This window comes from Zea mays, chromosome 5, assembly GCF_902167145.1.
Source record: "Zea mays cultivar B73 chromosome 5, Zm-B73-REFERENCE-NAM-5.0, whole genome shotgun sequence".
Taxonomy (NCBI): Eukaryota; Viridiplantae; Streptophyta; class Magnoliopsida; order Poales; family Poaceae; genus Zea; species Zea mays.
This window is the reverse complement of record NC_050100.1, coordinates 168,549,746-168,571,131: the sequence shown is the minus strand read 5'-3', so window position 1 is coordinate 168,571,131 and position 21,386 is coordinate 168,549,746.

The following is a 21,386-nucleotide window of genomic DNA, read 5'->3' as shown; positions in this document are numbered from 1 at the left end:
TCACAAGAAAGGATGCGAAAGAAACAAAGCGATCCAAGCGCAAGAGCTCAAATGAACACTACAAATCACTCTCTCTAGTCACTAAGGCTTTGTATGGAGTTGGGAGAGAATTTGATCTCTTTTGGTGTGCTTGGCAATGAATGCTAGCTCTTGTATAGTGGTTGGAAGCTAGAAAACTTGGATGCTATGAATGGTGAGGTGGTTGGGGTATTTATAGCCCCAACCACCAACTTGACCGTTGGTGGAGGCTGTCTGTTTGATGGCGCACCGGACAGTCCGGTGCACACCGGACATGTCCGGTGCCCTAGCCACGTCACCAGTTCCGTTGGATTCCGACCGTTGGAGCTTCTGACTTGTGGGCCCGCCTGGATGTCCGGTGCACACCGGACAAGTACTGTTCATTGTCCGGTGCACCAGTATGGGCGCGCCAGACTTCTGCGCGCGCTGCACGGGCATTAAATGCAGCGCAGGTAGCCGTTGGCACCGAAATAGCCGTTGCTCCGCTGTTGCACCGGACAGTCCGGTGTACACCGGACAGTCCGGTGAATTATAGCGGAGCGGCTGAAGTGAAAATCCGAGGCTGGCGAGTTCCTGAGGCGGCTCTCCCTTGGAGCACCGGACACTGTCCAGTGTACACCGGACAGTCCGGTGAATTATAGCGGAGTCGCTCTGGAAATTCCCGAAGGTGGCGAGTTCGAGTTGGTGTCCTCTGGTGCACCGGACACTGTCCGGTGGCACACCGGACAGTCCGGTGCGCCCCACTAGAGGTGCCTTCGGTTGGCCCAAGCTCTTTTGTTGAACCCAACACTTGGTCTTTTTATTGGCTAAGTGTGAACCTGTTACACCTGTATAACTTATATACTAGAGCAAACTAGTTAGTCCAATTATTTGTGTTGTGCAATTCAACCACCAAAATTATTTAGGAACTAGGTGTAAGCCTAATCCCCTTTCAGTTGGGAATGGCTCTACTGGCCGGTCTACGGTGACAGAGGGATTGGGCGGCCGCGGACTCGCTGCGCATGGGCAAACGGCGGCGAGCTGGACTCCGGTGAGGTTTGAGGGTGTGCGGAAGGGTACAATCTAAGTCTGGGAGGGTTTTATAAGCGCGGGCGCGGGCCATGGCGCTGGCTTGGCTCGGGCGCGGCGCTGGGCATGCGGGGGCGCGCGCGAGCGTGCTCTGGCGCGGGCAGAAGGCGTCGAACACGTGGAGGTGTGTTTCTTCCATTGTTCAAACGTCTCCAGAGATCGCAAACGTGCAAATCTTGCCATGAATCCGGCGCAGGCCTCTTCCTGGCACCTAGGGCTATCTCACATGTGTGAGTTCCAATGGAGGATACGCCCTAGATTAGGAGATAGACGGGCGCCAAATCTGGCTTGTCTCACTGCCCACACCGCGACAAAACTGATGCCAAATTCTGTCAAACGTCCAAGTCTCGGCTTCCACTTTTTCCAGGGGGTGCCTTAGGTGGTATACCACATTTTTGGTATAGAACCCAAGTGGTTTTGGCGCCATCTTCAAAGTGAACACGGTTGAACTTTAACTTAGGGTTAGAATTTGACTTAGAGGGAAATAGAGAGCTCTAGCTCTCTCTCCACTTGGAGATTTGAATTGGGGTTTCTCTAGGGGTCTTTTTGCAATATTTCCCTCCCCTAATTGATGGTTATAAAGTTGCTTAGGGTTTGGGTAAAAGTTACACATGCTTTGCACACTTGTTCACTTTCTTTCCCCCCCTTACCTAGGGTTTTGGGAGATAGGGTTTAGGAGAGGTCTAGGGTTCTTCTCCCCTCTTATCCAAGGTAGTAAGTGAGCAAGGATTAGAGTAATGCTTCTTAGGTCATTGGCAACATGATTAGCACATGATCACCAAGTTCTCAAGTGTTGTCCTAAGCTTTTACCCCTTGTGATCACAGCTTCTAGTGCCAAAGTGGGCTTTAGCCAAGGTAACACCTGGGGTGTTACAGCGGTCGGTTCCGACTCAACCAAGGTGAGGACCCTCAAGCCATGTACAACCGCTTGAAGACCTTGGTGAACCAAGTGTGCAACCTCAGGAGCACGAAATGGGATGACCATGAAATGGTCAAGGTTATCCTTAGATCACTTGTTTTTCTTAACCCTACGCAAGTGCAATTAATTCGTGGTAATCCGAGATATACACTAATGTCTCCCAAGGAAGTGATAGGAAACTTTGTGAGCTTTGAGTTGATGATCAAAGGCTCAAAGAAAATCAACGAGCTAGATGGCCCCTCCACGTCCGAAGCACAACCAGTTGCATTCAAGGCGACGGAGGAGAAAAAGGAGGAGTCTACATCAAGTAGACAACCCATCGATGCCTCTAAGCTTGACAATGAGGAGATGGCGCTCATCATCAAGAGCTTTCGCCAAATCCTCAAGCAAAGGAGTGGGAAGGACTACAAATGCCACTCAAAGAAAGTGTGCTACAAGTGTGGTAAGCCCGATCATTTCATTGCTAAATGTCCATTATCTAGTGATAGTGACAGGGGCGACAACAAGAAGGGAAAGAGGAGAGAAAAGAGGAGGTACCACAAGAAGAGGGGCAGCGATGCCCATGTGTGCCGCGAATGGGACTCCGACGAGAGCTCCACCGACTCCTCCTCCGACGAGGACGCCGCCAACATCGCCATCACCAAAGGTCTCCTCTTCCCCAACGTCGGCCACAAGTGCCTCATGGCAAAGGACGACAAAAGAAAGAAGGTAAAATCAAGATCCTCCACTAAATATGCAACCTCTTGTGATGAGGATAATTGTAGTGATGAGGAGGATAATTTACGTACCCTTTTTGCCAACCTTAACATGCAACAAAAGGAAAAACTAAATGAATTAATTAGTGCTATTCATGAGAAGGATGATCTCTTGGACTCTTAAGAGGACTTCCTAATTAAAGAAAACAAGAAGCATGTTAAGGTTAAGGATGCTTATGCTCTAGAAGTAGAAAAATGTGAAAGATTATCTAGTGAGCTAAGCAAGTGCCATGATATTATTATCAACCTTAGAAATAAGAATGCTAGTTTAATTGCTAATGTTGATTCAAATGTTTGTAATGACTCCATTCCCAATCTTAGTGATAATAATGCTAACTTGCTTGCTAAGATTGAAAAATTAAATGTTTCTCTTGCTAGCCTTAAGATTGAAAATGAAAAATTAATTGCCAAGGCTAAGGAATTAGATGTTTGCAATGCGTCCATTTCCGATCTTAGAGATAACAATGATATTTTACGTGCTAAGATTGTTGAACTTAATTCTTGCAAAGCCTCTACATCTACCATTGAACATGTCACTATTTGCACTAGATGTAGAGATATTAATATTGATGCTATTCATGATCATATGGCTTTAATTAAACAACAAAATGATCATATAGCAAAATTAGATGCTAAAATTGCCGAGCATGACTTAGAAAATGAAAATTTTAAATTTGCTAGAAGCATGCTCTATAGTGGGAGACGCCCTGGCATCAAGAATGGCATTGGCTTCCAAAAGGGGGACAATGTCAAACTTAATGCCCCTCCTAAGAGATTGTCTAACTTTGTGAAGGGCAAGGCTCCCATGCCTCAGGATAACGAGGGTTACATTTTATACCCTGCCGGTTATCCCGAGAGCAAAATTAGGATAATTCATTCTAGGAAGTCTCACTCTGGCCCTAATCATGCTTTTATGTATAAGGGTGAGACATCTAGCTCTAGGCAATCAACCCATGCTAAATTGCCTAGAAAGAACACTCCTATTGCATCAAATGATCATAACATTTCATTTAAAACTTTTGATGCATCCTATGTGCTAACCAACAAATCAGGCAAGGTAGTTGCCAAGTATGTTGGGGGCAAACACAAGAGCTCCAAGACTTGTGTTTGGGTACCCAAAGTTCTTGTATCTAATGCCAAAGGACCCAAAACCGTTTGGGTACCTAAAACCAAGAACTAAACTTGTTTTGTAGGTTTATGCATCCGGGGGCTCAAGTTGGATCATCGATAGCGGGTGCACAAACCACATGACAGGGGAGAAGAAGATGTTCTCCTCCTATGAGAAAAACCAAGATCCCCAACGAGCTATCACATTCGGGGATGGAAATCAATGTTTGGTCAAAGGATTGGGTAAAATTGCTATATCTCCTGACCATTCCATTTCCAATGTTTTTCTTGTAGATTCTTTAGATTACAACTTGCTTTCAGTTTCGCAACTATGTAAAATGGGTTACAACTGTCTTTTCACAGATATAGGTGTTACTGTCTTTAGAAGATGTGATGATTCAATAGCATTTAAGGGAGTGTTAGAGGGTCAGCTATACTTAGTAGATTTTGATAGAGCTGAACTTGACACTTGCTTAATTGCTAAGACTAACATGGGCTGGCTCTAGCATCGCCGACTAGCACACGTTGGAATGAAGAATCTTCACAAGCTCCTAAAGGGAGAACACATTTTGGGACTAACAAATGTTCATTTTGAGAAAGACAGGGTTTGTAGAGCATGTCAGGCAGGAAAGCAAGTTGGTGTTCATCATCCACACAAGAACATTATGATGACTAACAGGCCACTCGAGCTCCTTCACATGGACCTATTCGGCCCGATTGCTTATATAAGCATCGGCGGGAGTAAGTACTGTCTAGTTATTGTGGATGACTACTCTCGCTTCACTTGGGTGTTCTTTTTGCAGGAAAAATCTCATACCCAAGAGACCTTAAAGGGATTCTTGAGACGGGCTCAAAACGAGTTCGGCTTAAGGATCAAGAAAATTAGAAGCGACAACGGGACGAAGTTCAAGAACTCACAAATCGAAGGCTTCCTTGAGGAGGAGGGCATCAAGCATGAGTTCTCCTCTCCCTACACGCCACAACAAAATGGTGTAGTGGAGAGGAAGAATCGAACTCTATTGGACATGGCAAGAACCATGCTTGATGAGTACAAGACGTCGGATCGGTTTTGGGCCAAGGCGGTCAACACCGCTTGTTACGCCATCAACCGGTTATATCTACACCGAATCCTCAAGAAGACATCATACGAACTCCTAACCGGTAAAAAGCCCAATGTTTCATATTTTAGAGTCTTTGGTAGCAAATGTTTTATGTTTATTAAAAGAGGTAGAAAATCCAAATTTGCTCCTAAGGCTGTAGAAGGCTTTTTACTAGGATATGATTCAAACACAAGGGCATATAGAGTCTTTAACAAGTCCTCTGGACTGGTTGAAGTTTCTCGTTACATTGTGTTTGATGAGACTAATGGCTCTCAAGTAGAGAACGTTGATCTTGATAAGATAGGTGACGAAGAGGCTCCGTGCGTCGCGCTAAAGAACATGTCCATTGGGGATGTGTGTCCTAAGGAATCCGAAGAGCCTCCAAATGCACAAGATCAACCATCTTCCTCCACACACGCATCTCCACTAACTCTAAATGAGGATGAGGCTCAAAATGATGAAGGAGAAGATCAAGGAAATGAGCCACCTCAAGATGATGACAATGATCAAGGGGGAGATGCAAATGATCAAGATAAGGAGGATGAAGAACCAAGACCGCCACACCCAAGAGTCCACCAAGCAATCCAACGAGATCACCCCGTTGACACCATCCTCGGCGACATTCATAAGGGGGTAACCACTAGATCTCGTGTTGCACATTTTTGTGAACATTAATCTTTTGTTTCCTCTATTGAGCCACACAAGGTAGAGGAAGCACTTCAAGATTCGGATTGGGTGGTGGCGATGCAAGAGGAGCTCAACAACTTCACTAGGAATGAGGTATGACATTTAGTTCCACGTCCTAATCAAAATGTTGTAGGAACCAAATGGGTCTTCCGCAACAAGCAAGATGAGCATGGTGTGGTGACAAGGAACAAAGCCCGACTTGTGGCCAAGGGGTATTCACAAGTCGAAGGTTTGGACTTCGGTGAAACCTATGCACCCGTAGCTAGGCTAGAATCAATTCGCATTTTACTTGCCTATGCTACTTACCATGGCTTTAAGCTTTACCAAATGGACGTGAAAGTGCCTTCCTCAATGGACCAATCAAGGAAGAGGTCTATGTTGAGCAACCTCCCGGCTTTGAAGATAGTGAGTATCCTAACCATGTGTATAAACTCTCTAAGGCGCTTTATGGGCTCAAGTAAGCCCCAAGAGCATGGTATGAATGCCTAAGAGATTTTCTTATCACTAATGGCTTCAAAGTCGGAAAGGCCGATCCTACTTTATTTACTAAAACTCTTGACAATGATTTGTTTATATGCCAAATTTATGTTGATGATATCATATTTGGGTCTACTAACGAATCTATATGTGAGGAATTTAGTAGGATCATGACACAAAAATTCGAGATGTCGATGATGGGGGAGTTGAAATACTTCTTAGGATTTCAAGTGAAGCAACTCCAAGAGGGCACCTTCATTAGCCAAACAAAGTATATTCAAGACATTCTAACCAAGTTTGGGATGAAGGATGCCAAGCCCATCAAGACACCCATGGGAACCAATGGACATCTCGACCTCGACACGGGAGGTAAATCCGTAGATCAAAAGGTATATCAGTCGATGATAGGTTCTTTACTCTATTTATGTGCATCTCGACCGGACATTATGCTTTCCGTATGCATGTGTGCAAAATTCCAAGCCGACCCTAAGGAAGCTCACCTTACGGCCGTAAAATGAATCTTGAGATATTTAGTTTTTACTCCTAAGTTTGGGCTTTGGTACCCTCGGGGATCCACATTCGATTTAATTGGTTATTCGGATGCCAATTGGGCAAGGTGTAAAATTAATAGAAAGAGCACATCAGGGACTTGCCAGTTCTTGGGAAGATCCCTGGTGTCTTGGGCTTCAAAGAAGCAAAATTCTGTCGCTCTTTCTACCGCCGAAGCCGAGTATATTGCTGCAGGCCATTGTTGCACGCAATTGCTTTGGATGAGGCGAACCCTTAGGGACTACGGTTACAAATTAACCAAAGTTCCTCTTCTATGTGATAATGAGAGTGCAATCTGCATGGCAGATAATCCCGTTGAACATAGCCGCACTAAACACATAGCCATTCGGTATCATTTTCTAAGGGATCACCAACAAAAGGGAGATATCGAGATTGCATATATTAACACTAAAGAACAATTAGCCGATATCTTTACCAAGCCACTAGATGAACAAACTTTTAACAAACTTAGGCATGAGCTAAATATTCTTGATTCTAGGAATTTCTTTTGATATTTTGCACACATAGCTCATAAATATACCTTTGATCATGTCTCTTTTATATGCTATGACTAATGTGTTTTCAAGTATATTTCAAACCAAGTCATAGATTGAAAGGGAATTGGAGTCTTCGGCGAAGACAAAGGCTTCCACTCCACTCCATCGAAATTACTCATCTTTCGCCGTCGCTCCGAGCAACTCTCCGTCTTCGGTATAATCTTCACTCATATTTTATTTGCCAAAGGGGGAGAAAGTAGTATTAGGGCTTATATTTCCCTCAAGTATCCGTTTTTGGCGATTCATACCAAAGGGGGAGAAAGTATTAGCCCAAAGCAAAAGGACCGCACCACCACCAATTTTCAAAATTTGAGTTAAGAAAAGGTTTTGAAATGATGAATTTTTCAATTGGTATCTTACTGTTAATATAATTTCAAATTGGTATACCCTCTTCAAAATTAATATCTAAAACCCTCTTGAACACTAAGAGGAGGATTTTATTAAGGGGGAGTTTTGTTTAGTCAAAGGAAAAGCATTTGAAACAGGGGGAGAAAATTTCAAATCTTGAAAATGCTTCTCAAAATCTTATTCATTTACCTTTGACTATTTGCAAAAGGACTTTGAAAAGGATTTATAAAAGAATTTGCAAAAACAAAACATGTGGTGCAAGCGTGGTCCAAAATGATGAAAATAAAGAAACAATCCATGCATAACTTATGAAAATATTTATTGGTTCAATTCTAAGTAACCTTTGCACTTATATTATGCAAACTAGTTCAATTTTGCACTTCTATACTTACTTTGGTTTGTGTTGGCATCAATCACCAAAAAGGGGGAGATTGAAAGGGAATTAGGCTTACACCTATTTCCTAATTGATTTTGGTGGTTGAATTGTCCAACACAAATAATTGGACTAACTAGTTTGCTCTAGTCTATAAGTTCTACAAGTGCCAAAGGTTCACAATAAGCCAATAAAAAGACCAAAAAGGGTTCAAACAAAGAGAGCAAAAGACATCCCAAAAGGCACCCTGGTCTAGCGCACCGGACAGTGTCCGGTGCACTAGGGCACTCGAGGCTGAACTTGCCACCTTCGGGAAAATCAGAGGGCGCTCCGCTATAATTCACCGGACTGTGTCCGGTGCCACATCTGACTGTCCGGTGTGCCAGCAGAGCAACGACTACTTCGTGCGCAACGGTCGACTGCAACGCATTAAATGCGCGCCTGCGCGCCCAGAGGACAAAGACGTGCAGTTGGCGCACCGGACAGTCTACAGGACCTGCCCGGTGCACCACCGGACATCCTAGAGGCCCCACAAGTCAGAGCTCCAACGGTCGAACCCCAACGGCTCGCTGACGTGGCTGGCGCTCTGGACAGTGTCCGGTGGCGCACCGGACTGTCCGGTGCGCCATACGATAGCAGCCTTCCAACGACTATTTTTGGTGGTTGGGGCTATAAATACCCCAACCACCCCACATTCAATGGCATCCAAGTTTCTACACTTCTACACCTTACAAGAGCTATAGCCTTCAAAACAAGACACACCAAAGAGATCAAATCCTCTCCCAACTCCACACAAGCTTTAGTGATTAGAGAGAGAGATTTGTTGTGTTCATTTGAGCTCTTGTGCTTGGATTGCTTCTTTTCTTTCTCATTCTTCTTGTGATCAAACTCAAGTGACCGTTTGAGAGAGGGAAAGGGTTGAAAGAGACCCGGTCTTTGTGACCACCTCAACGGGGAGTAGGTTTGCAAGAACCGAACCTCGGTAAAACAAATCATCGTATCCCGCTCTTTATTTGCTCACGATTTGTTTTGCTCCCTCTCTCTCGGACTCGTTTATATTTCTAACGCTAACCCGGCTTGTAGTTGTGCTTAAGTTTATAAATTTCAGATTCGCCCTATTCACCCCCCCTCTAGGCGACTTTCAATTTCGATTATAGAGAAATAAAGAAGTCGAGAAGAGAGGAGTAACTGAAACTCTACTACAGGATGAGGTATCCCCGGCCGACATGGAGCCGAAGGTGCAGGAGCAGCCAAAGCTAACATCTGCCATAATAGGGACTCATCGAAAGGGAAAAAGAATGGCCAACGTGTTGAAGGTTGTACTGAGGCTTGCAAAGATGGCCTCGCCTATAACGCCAAAGGTTACTGAGGATGTGATTAATGAACTGAAAGTGGCTGCCAGTGTAGAGGCTTCTTTTGATATAAACAAAGCCAGATCTTCAAAGACTGATTTAATAACAGACGTTGTTATAGAAAAAGAACAAGTTAAAGCTTCCAAGATTGAAGGTTCGTCAGAGAAAGAGAGGTCATTAGCACCCGAAGAAGTGCCATTCACAACGCACGAATACATTATTCGTCATGCTTGGGTGGAAAATTAACTAAAGAGCAGATTGCTGAAGTCAACATTATGCCGAAGATTTAAAGTATCCTCTAGGCTCTCTTGTATACAGAGGTAATGACAAATATGACTGTATGTATTGCTTACCGGATACCAAAGAAATTGAAGTATGCTGCGAGATGATGGTTAAAATGGGCTATCCGAAGCTTGAACTTAGACTATCTGTTATGCCTAAGGACCATCTTGCAGACTATTTAGCATATAATAATTTGAAGGTTTGCATACATTTATTTTCCCTCCTTTTTGTAACGATAATTTAGGTATTTCTTATGTTATTTTTTTTGTTTATTATGTTGTTATCATGGCCTTATTTTGAGCAAGCTTTGAAGGCCCAGAAGGACGCTAAGGACGAAAGTACTCGGATAGCCTTCAGAAACCTTCGATCAGAGAAAGATAATATTTTAATCTCTTTAGTTAATAAGCTAAAGGAAAGTCGTGCTAAATGACAAAATTTTCCGAAGAGGAGAGTTAAAAATTTCGAAACTGAAAGATGAGAAGAAGTTTGATGCAAAACGCATTGCTGACCTCGAGTCTATGTTAGCAGCACAAGCTGAGTTGCATAAGTCTGAAATGCTGAAAATGAAGAAAAAACTTGAAGTAAATGAAAATTTTGAAGTCAAAAAAGCGAAGCGTGAGATAGCTGAAGCTGAACGTGACAGGGTTCAGAAAAATGTCGAAGAGCTTCGTACATCGAAGGAACAATGCTTCTCTATAGCTGCACATTGTTGCGAGAAGTTGAAGAGTATGTTTGCTAATGTTGGTGCTTTTTCTAACGACAAAAATTTCATTTGTGGTGACGCCGAAGGAGCAATCAGATGGATAGAAATTGAAGCTTTTGATGAAGCTCTCATCGATCGAGGAGACTTCTGTGCCTGTGTGGGTGCATGGGGAGCAGATCCCTGCTTGAGAAAGCTGGTTGCGAGCATGCGAAAGCCGTGGTTCAACCAGACTTTACTGTTTCAGCTATTGACATAAAAGAGCTTTCAGCAGAAGCTGTTGCACTAGGGGAAGGTTTTATTCTAAGATCTGTCTTGCTGGCGGTAGAGAAATGGCGGATAATGCTACCAGAGAAAGTGAAGGAGAGGTTCTTTTTGGATGCTAGAATCTTATCCTTTGATTTTTATGTAATATTTTATAACAAAATGTTCTTTGGTTTTTCAGGCTCACCGAGTCACCGAAGAGGCTGAAAAGACAGAAGAATCTTTGTGGTTGGAGAGGCTTATAGGTACACTTGATCTTTTCTTGTGATTTTTAGCTTTGTGATAATTGATATATATGACAATAATGATTTCTTGTACATCAGCTCTTTTGCCACCACCAGAACCATATGATGCCGAAATGATCCAGAATTAAAAGATATCCTTGCCGAATTCAAGGTGGTGCATAAGGCAATAGAAGAATGTGCACACCACATCCACTCATAAGCATCATACATCTCTTGCATTAAGCATAATTTATCCTCATACTGCATCCATACATCATGCAAGATCGCAGGAGGAAGTGCCGGTAGGGATTGTCGAGGAGCTGTCGGGAATTCTCGTGGAAGAGGGTGAACCAGAAGCTGAAGCTCAGGAGTGTCCTGATCACCGCCCTAGTTCCTTCGAGAAAGGCGAGCCCCGACATCTAACACCCTATGTTTTGCAGTACTTTAATTTATTCACTACCTACCTATATTGTTGCATTAGGTGTAGAAGTTGATTAGAACCAAATTGCTGCATTTATCCTTGACTACCTTGTTTACCCCAACCTTGCCACCCGATTAACTTAAGTACGCATAAAAATGCTTAGGCCTGCTTAGACGGTAGAAGTCGGGTGATTTCCTATCACCTGCAAGATATAGGTGGTTACTTCTGCTTGATTGGGTTAAAGTCGTCGGGTGATATCCATGGTAGAGTAAAAGTTAAATTTGAGATCAGACGGACTCTTATGGGCATAATGTAGGCCATAGTGATCCCACCTGTGTCGATTAAGGACCGTTCCATTGTGGTCCCTAGAGTCATGTTGAATTTATGCCTATACACTTAACTAGCCAGATAATTCATTACAACCGTGAAGCCAGAACACCATTCCAATCGGATTCGACCTCATGGTGCACTTACTAGTGTGGTTGAGGAATGATGGGGACACAGCGAGATGACCCATGGGGGATGGTACGCCCTAACCCCTAGTAATCGGGCGGTCCCTAGGTATGGTGGCCCCTGTAGAATCCGTGATGTGCACTAAGGCTGCTACTGGAATGAGTGTGGTGGTGATTGTATCTCACGAAGTATTGTGGGTATGATTTGTGTTTGGAGTACCCACCAGCTGGTTAGTAATCGATTTGAATCACCATCACTCGTGGATAGTGAGCAGTTGACTTGAGCTATCTCATTGTAGTAAGAACTATAATTTCTGAGATTAATGGTATGGATGAAAAATGATGATACTTTTGATTAAGATCAAGGGTTCGATTAATCTTGTTTGGTTAATTATAAACTGTCTTCCTTAACTTGAATCTTCACTAAAGCTATAATTAGGCTGATAGTGAATTTGGCAATGAATAACTAGAGAATCAGGTGCAAACCTTGTTCTGCAACGGAATATGTATTAATATAGAACTGCTAAAAGTGGATTGATGAACTTGATAACCTTTTAAGTTGTTAATAACTTCATTAACTCATGTTACTCTTACAAAGAAAAGAGGCAACCCAAGATATAGCTTTGCATAACCCTTGGAGTCTTTTACTTTCTTATTTCCTAGTTTTGGATGGGTCAGTCTAGTTGAGTACAACTCATGGTGCTATTCCTAATGATTGTTGCAGATGGCTAGATGTTCTACGGATACTGTGATCTCTACTTATACCCGGCTACGGGAGATGACTAGGCCATGGGCATGGCTTCTCCATTCTCCTCTCATTCTTTTGGTGGGTTGACATCACCCTAATGTTGGCACTGTATTTGAAAACGCCGCACGTTTAGTGGGTGCTACTTAAATAATTTCTTCCGCTAAAACTAATCATTATGGTGATTTCTACTTTGAGTTATTTGGGCCTGCATGCCATCTAAGTTGTAATAACTCTATGCACTCTGATTTATTTTAAATTCTGTGGAATGTTGTAATACATGATGTAGCGAATGTTAATTTATTACGATCTTGGTTGCGAAGGAAAAGTTTGAGATCCTTCGCGATTTCATTAGACCCCTAGGTTTATATGGGTTCAAGTGTGGAAAATCACTACCAGGAAGATGGTTTTCATACTTGATCTCCTATATATCTGGTCGAGTCGCCGCATGGTGTTCATGATCTTTTTGTTCAGAGACGTTCTGCTAGGTCTAGAGGCGATTTTTCTCATGCTGCTCGGCCTCAAGTAGTGAGACCACATGGTGCTCATGCCCGACGGGGTGCTGGTCTTGTGCCATATGGCCAAGGACCCCATGCTAATGGTTTTGGTTCCCACTTCTCTAGCAGATTACAGTTTCCTACTCGTGGTGATCTTTACCCCCTTTGGGATAGGGGATGTTTAATGTTTTCTCTAACACTTTTCAGGGGCAAATGTCGCAACACTAGTTTCCTTCTAAATATCCTAACATCAGTGTTGTGCCATTTGCTCACCCCATGTCTTTCTACTGATGAAGGATGGAGGCCTAGAGAACACATGGCTCATGGATTCCGGCTGTTCGCGCCACATGATCGGAAGCTCTAGATGGTTCTCCAGCCTCGATCCCATTGTTGGGGACTTGTTCTCAAATGCTAGGAGTTAAGAACAAGGCAACACAGAATATTAAATGTTAATGCCCTTCGTCCTTCGAAACATTATTTCCCTTAGGATATAATGATCTTTAGACGAAGGACATGAAGGACATACCTTCATTATCGCAGCATATGTTAATAAAAGGAGAAACATATGAAATATAAGAGATAACATGAACAATTATATAACATTATCAACTCATTCCCACTTTATTATCATGGAAAAATAGAAATGATATGGAATTACAAAAGTATCTTCGGCTTGACAGAAGGTAAAAGTACAAGAGCGACGCACGAGCAAATACAGGTCAGCGTGAACAGTACGGGTGTACTGTTCACCTATTTATAGGCACAGGACACAGCCTGTGAGAAATTACAGTCATGCCCTTTACATTTACTATTGGCTTATAGGAAAATCTATGAGGACCAGATAGCCTTTTCCCCTTTAAGTCGGTTCCTTTTCCCGCGATTGAGCCGAAGCTCCCTTATGCATAGCTTCGAAGCAACGACAACATTCGTCACGATCATGCCCTTCTCATTGTATATGCCTTTAATCCTGAATCTAAAGGTACATGTCTATAAACTGTGCTTGGAAGACATTGTTAAATTACGTTTTTGAGGACCTTCGAAGGACGAAGGCCCCCAATAGTAGCCCCTCGCAGTATTAATTTGTTTAAGATAACGAATTCAAACTACGACATGGATGAAGGCCTTAAGCCGAAGGTCCGAAAACACCTTCCCTTTGCTAGAATAGCAACAGTCAATGACAGATGGGACCCTCCAATTCGGGGCGTGCCGAGCGTATAAATAAGAACTTGCACCAACCACGTTTGGTATGCTGCTTGTGCCGTTTGCTTTGTTTTCTCAATTTTATTGCTCTTGCTCACCAATGCTTGCTAGTTTCTCAAGCTTTCTAAGCTTCGGTTTGAAGGACACGTTTTCGCCATTTCCGAAGAAAAGATGTCTCAAGACAAGAAGGTTGTTGCTGAGATGAAGCTGTCTGAAAAAGAGAAGCTCTTTGAAGAGAAGAAGGCTGCAAATCCTTACATAGCTGGGTTTATTGAGTCAATTACAAAGTCAAATACAGAGAAGAATACTAAGGAGATCCTGGAAGGCCTGTCTGAAGATACCGGTGATAGTGATGATTATGATGCTGAAAGCGGGGGAAAAGATTCTGAGGATCGACCGTGGAGGCCAAGTCATACAATTTTTGGGAAATCGACAATTAAGCAGAGTCATCTTGACAATATGAGAGGAAGGTACTTTCGAGATATGTCTATTGTGAGAATTGGTGGAGACAATAACGTCCCTGCCCCTGAGGAAGACGAAGTTGTGATTTACCAAAGTTTCTTCAAAGCTGGGCTTCGGTTTCCATTGAGCAGGTTTGTGGTCGAAGTGTTGAAAATTTATCAGATTTACCTTCATCAAATAACCCCTGAAGCTATTATCATAATGGGGATTTTTGTTTGGGCTGTGAAGAGCCAAGGGCTGGAACAGAGCGCGAAATGCTTTTGCAGCATGCATGAACTTGTATATGAGACGAAGGCCATGGGCAAAGAACAATATCATAACAACTTTGGCTGCTACGGATTTATCGCCCGGCACAACTCGAGCTATCCGGTGCCTACATTCCTGAAAAGGTGGCCCGGAGCCTGGATGGAGGAATGGTTTTACGTGAAGAATGACTTGAAGGCAAGAGAAGATATTAAGGAAGTTATTATGCACCCCATTTGGTCCCGCTTCGGCCTCCGAAGGTTGAAGGTTGAGATTGACGAAGCCACCGAAGCATGCCAGAAGGCATTTGGTACTGTCTGCTTTTTCATTGGTACAAGAGATTTAATCCAAGAGCATATAGCCTTTAGAGTATGGCCGCTTGTAGAGAACTGGGACATACCAAAGGAAACTGTCGCCAAATCTAGCGAAGGTGAGCTGGTCCGGCTGAAGTACACCTTTAGATATGGGGATAAGTTCGACGAACCAAACGATGACTGGTTGAAATGCATCGAAGTGACAAGTGATGAACTGCTTGGATCATATTCCAAGGCAGAAGATGATGCATTATCCACAGCCTTCGGATGTCGAGGAAAAAAGAGATTGAACAGAGTTTTTGATGCTATTGGCTTCGTCTATCCCGGCTACCGTTACCCGCTGTGGGGGCAAGGGAAGAAAAGGAAAGCTACTGATGTGGCCGCCTCGGCCGAAGCTGTGTCGAAGGCTACAAGCAAAAAGATGAAGGTCCTTACCCACCGACCACGCTATATTGAATCGGCCGTGGTGCCTGAGTTTGGCGGGGAGACTTCTTTAGCTGCTGAACCAAAATAGCCCATTCCTCCTACGCAGAAGGCTGAAGATCCGACTATAATGCCGAAGGTACCCTCAGCCGAGCTAGCTGAGTCAAAGACTGATAAAGATAAGACCGAAGAGCCGAAAATTGAAGGAACAAAAATGTTAGAAATTTTAAGCCATTCGTCAGAAGTAACAGTGCCGAAGGTACAAAAAAGTTTTGCGGAAACTCCCAAGAGAAGAAGGATGGCTAATGTACTAGATGTGCTAGAAACAGTAAAGACTTTGAACTCGACTCCTTCAAAGAAAATTGACGAAGCCTCGAAGGTGCAAACTGGAGTTGAAACAGAGTAGGCCAAAATTGAAGATGCAGTAATCCAAGCCGGTACCAAAGCTGGGCCTTTGGAGCCCGCTGAGATAAAGCCTACGGAAATTGAAGAAAAGGCAACAGAAGAAAAAGCCACAGAGCAAATCTCTCCTGAAAAGGTTGCTACTCCTTCTCCCGAAGCTTTGAAAGAGAGCATTGACTACATCATCCGCCATGCTTCGTGAAAGGTACTTTCTAAGGAAGAAGAATGAGAAGCTCAACATTATGCCCAAAAACTGAAATACCCAAAGGGGGCATTAGTGTTTAATGGCAGCAGGGAAGAAGATTTTTTGTACTGTCTCCCGGATAACAAAGAGATATTGTCAGCCGGGAGATAGGAAGAAGCTTCGGATTTCCGAAGCTAGAAGATGGCCTCTTAGTACTATCAAAGGATGAATTGGCTGACAGTTTAGCATATAATAGCATAAAGGTATGAAAATCAATTTTTTATTTGAAAACGAATTACTTCATTTGTTTATACTTAATGTTGTACTCCCCTTGCAGGGCTTGATCCTTAGCAATGCCCTCAGAGCACAGAAAAACATCGAAGATGAAGGGTGTATAATGGCTCTGAACAACCTTCGTTCAGAGGTGATTGAACTAAGGAACGAAGGCCTTGAAAAGGATAAAATATTAATTTCATTGGTAAACAAAATAAAAGAAGACGAAGCTAGTTCCAAAGCTCAAGCTGAGGCCCAAAAGAGTGAAATTGAAGACCTTCGGAGACAAATAGCTGAGGCCAAAGAAAAATGCGCTGTTGCTGAAGCTAATCGAGATGCCAGTGAATATTGGAAAAATTATTTAGAAAAGACAGTTGCAGAGCTTCGCGCATCCAAGGAAAGATGTTTTGAAAAATCTGTGGGGTGCGTGAAAAAGATGAAGACTAGCTTCGCCAACGTGGGCGCCTATTCAAACGAAGACAACTTCATACGAGGCGACCCTGAGGGTGTTATCGAGTGGATCAGCGGAGAAGCCGAAGCTTTTGAGGAAATTTTAAGTGATCGCGGGGATGTTTGTGCGTTCTCTGGTGCGAGAGGAGTTTCAGCTATCTTGGAGAAGGCGGGTTGCAATCATGTTAAAACCCTAGCTCAGGCCGAAGCTGCCTTCTCCGTGGATGACACAAAGGATCCCTCGGCCGAAGCAAGTTTATTGGGTGGCAAATTTTTCACTAATATTTGGGAAAATGGCGGCCCAGAAATGGCTCATGAAATAATGAGGAAGAGCGAAAAAGATATTCATGACTCTCGAGAAGCAGTGAAAAAAGCTGAAAAAGCTGCAGAACTCGAGAGACAGATAGGTATCGTTTAATGGCTTTTAGCTTCGTCGTTTGTTTTTGTGGCTTCGAACTGATTGATTTTTTCTATTGCAGCTGAATTACCTCCTCCACCGGAGCCGTTCGACCCCTTGGCCGATCCGGAGACAAAGAAAGCAATAGAAATTATCAACATAGCCGAATCTATCGTTGACGAAGTCGTCAACAAACTGCTTAACGAAGTTTCGGAGAAAGTTCTAAAGGAAGAACAGTAGTTGCTGTAAAAACGTTCTTAAGTGATTAATGTAACATTTGTTAAACTAAGCCTGTAATATTTGATGTGTATAGTTTTGAATCTAACATGTAAACTATTTTGCAATGCACTTCTTTGCGATGCATGAAACTTTTATATACATACCGTTTTTGAGCCTTCGGCGAAAAACACCTTCCCTTCTTTTCATGCTTCGTAAAGAAGGATTTTTATGCCTCGTAAGAACATCCACACTTCGTATAGAACATCCAAACTTCGTAAAAACATCAATGCTTCGTAAACAATAGATCCCTTCTTCCACATCAGAACTGATGAAATTGTAATTCTTAGCTTACTTTGTGCCTTAGCACCTTTTCATTTTTGTAAAGCATTCTCCGAAGATCGGCTTCGTTTCCAATTCATGTCATTGATGTGATATGATTTATGATGTGATGCTATGTGATATGATGTGATGATATGATGCAAAGAATGATGCTAATGCCGAAGACACATACCCATGCTGAAACACAATCTCTGCGTCCCCTTAGGAACGATCAAAATCTGTTTGCCGTTTATTTTTCGGCTTCACCGCTTATTTTTCGGTGTAAGTTCTGCATCCCCTTAGGAACGTCTTTTGAACTTCTTCACCTTCTATTTCGGCGGTATTCGCGTTGACTTTTCGTGCTTCACCTTATATTTTGGCGGTATTTGGCTCTGCATTCCCTTTGGAACGACTTTTGAGCAGAAAACTTACACTGCGCTCCCTTAGGAACGACTTTTTGTAGCTTCGGCAAACTTACGCTGCGCTCCTTAGGAACGACTTTTTGTAGCTTCGGTGAAACTTGCAATGCGATTTTTAGCTCTGCATTCCCTTAGGAACGTCTTTTGAGCTTCAGCATTTTTTGAGCTTCGTGAGTCTGTGGAGAAGATATATTTCATTCTGACAGGAACGAAGCTATTACAAGAAATTAAAACTAGGTTTACATTGATTGTTCCTTATTAAAAACAAAATGTCAATGAACGTAAAAATGTTTCAGAGGTAGGATATCTCTCAATAGATGTGTTTTGATTCTGGCACAGTATTGTTGACTGTGTGAGCTTCGGATTCCTCCCTAAATTCCCGTTGCTGTTGAGAGTGCTGACGCCCTTCTAGCTGCTGGCTTCGGGAATAGGTCAGCTGTAGTGGTGGCGGAGGCGGGAGTTGTGGCCAGGAGGCCTGTGAATGGCTAGCCAAAGCGACAGAAGCTGCAAGATGATTGTTCACATACTCTCGTATGTAAGGAGAGTGACACAAAGCAGTGTGTAAGACCTGCTTCGGCTGGTTCTGCCAGGCTTCAGCTTCTGCTATTTCCTTTTGTTTCTGAATGGTGACATGGCACATTCTTGTTGTACGGCCCTTGTCCTCACCACAGAATAAGCAATAAATCTTTCTAGGCTGATCCCCAAACCTTCCTCTGAAGCCCCTGGTGCCTCTGCCCCTTGGAGCTAGTGGCCTGAAGGAGCTTTGCTGTTGCCCCGAAGATTGTGAGGTATATTATGACCTCTGAGACTGACTTCCTTTGTCATCACTTTGAGTGGAGTTGTGGATTGACCTGACATGCCTCGGATGGACTCTTCCTCCGAAGCCCCTGGTCATTTTAGAGAATCTGTAAGCTTCCTCCCTTCTTTGGCGGAAGTCGTTGTCAGCTCGGATGTACTCATCCATCTTCTGAAGCAGCTTCTCCAGAGTTTGCGGGGGCTTCCTTGCGAAGTACTGAGCCGTAGGTCCTGGCCGAAGGCCCTTAATCATGGCCTTAATGACAATCTCATTGGGCACTATAGGCGCTTGTGCCCTTAGTCGCAAGAACCTTCGTACATAGGCCTGAAGGTATTCTTCGTGGTCTTGCATACATTGGAACAGAGCCTGAGCTGTGTCTGGCTTCGTTTGAAAGCCTTGGAAGCTGGTAACCAACATGTCCTTAAGCTTCTGCCACGACGTGATGGTCCCTGGCTGAAGAGAAGAATACCATGTTTGGGCTACATTCCGGACTGCCATGACGAAGGACTTCGCCATGACTACAGTGTTGCCCCCATACGAAGATATAGTTGCTTCGTAGCTCATCAGAAACTGCTTTGGATCTAAGTGTCCATCATACATGGGGAGCTGAGGTGGCTTGTATGATGGGGGCCATGGGGTAGCCTGCAGTTCTGCTGCCAAGGGAGAAGCATCATCAAAAGTAAAGGCATCATGATTAAAATCATCATACCATGCCTCCTCGTTGAATAGGCCTTCTTGGTGAAGCTCCCTGTGTTGGGGCCTTTGATCTTGTTCATCTTGGACAAGATGACGCACTTCTTCAGTGGCTTCATCGATCTTCCTTTGAAGATCAGCCAATCGCGCCATCTTCTCCTTCTTCCTTTATACTTGCTGATGGATTATCTCCATATCTCTGATCTCTTGGTCCAACTCCTCTTCCTGGAGCGTTGTACTGGTAGCTTTCCTCTTCTGGATTCGAGCCTCTCAAAGAAAAAGAGTTTCTTGGTTTGGGTCCAGCGCTTGCAGTGCAGCGATCCCTGGTGCTGAAGCTTTCTTCGGCGGCATGATGAAGGTCAGTGCTTGCCGAAGGTGGTCAAAAAGGGTTCACCGGAGGTGGGCGCCAATGTTGGGGACTTGTTCTCAAATGCTATGAGTTAAGAACAAGGCAACACAGAATATTAAATGTTAATGTCCTTCATTCTTCGAAACATTATTTCCCTTAGGATATAATGATCTTCAGACGAAGGACATGAAGGACATACCTTCATTATCGCAGCATATGTTAATAAAAGGAGAAACATATGAAATATAAGAGATAACATGAACAATTATATAACATTATCAACTCATTCCCACTTTATTATCATGGAAAAATAGAAATGATATGGAATTACAAAAGTACCTTCGGCTTGACAGAAGGTAAAAGTACAAGAGTGACGCATAGAGATGGCAACGGGTACAAACCCGCTGGGTTTTGCCGTCCCAAACCCGTACCCGTGAAAAATATCTATGCCCATTAAAAAACCCGTACCCATGACGGGTTTGAGATTTTGCCCAAACACGTACCCATCGGGTTAATGGGTACCCATGGGTTACCCGCGGGTTTCATCTCCAATATACTTGTTCTTCTCATAATCAATAAGTATTGTAATGATTAATGATATCATGATCCAAAATCTATGTAATGAACAACGAGTTCATGATTTGGTATAAAAATTATTAGTAGAGAGAATGAAATACAAATAATAAGTTGTATAATTAAGTGACCTTGCACTAAGTTATCCATCCACCACATATATAACGCTATTAAAAACTATAATAGCAAGCAAGCAACACTCTCACCGACTATTGATACATTCACCAATTGATAAAAATTATGAAGTAAATAAGGAATAACAAGTTTGTTGTTCGTTTATAAAATAAAATAACAATATGCACTAGGTTTGGTCGGGTTTAAAAAACCCACGGGTTCACGGGTTTGGGTACTATAGGAACAAACCCGTACCCATAAACCCGCTGGGTATAGATTTATGCCCATTAACAAACCCATAGGTATGAAAATTGACCCAAACCCGTACCCTAATGGGGTAAAAACCCGTCGGGTTTCGGGTTTCGGGTACCCATTGCCATCTCTAGTGACGCACGACCAAATACAGGTCAACGTGAACAGTACGGGGGTACTGTTCATCTATTTATAGGCACATGACACAGCCTGTGAGAAATTATAGTCATGCCCTTTACATTTACTATTGGCTTATAGAAAAATCTATGAGGACCGGATAGCCTTTTCCCCTTTAAGTCGGTTCCTTTTCCCGCGATTGTGCCGAAGCTCCCTTCTGCATAGCTTCGAAGCAACAACAACCTTCGTCACGATCATGCCCTTCTCATCGTATATGCCTTTAATCCTAAATC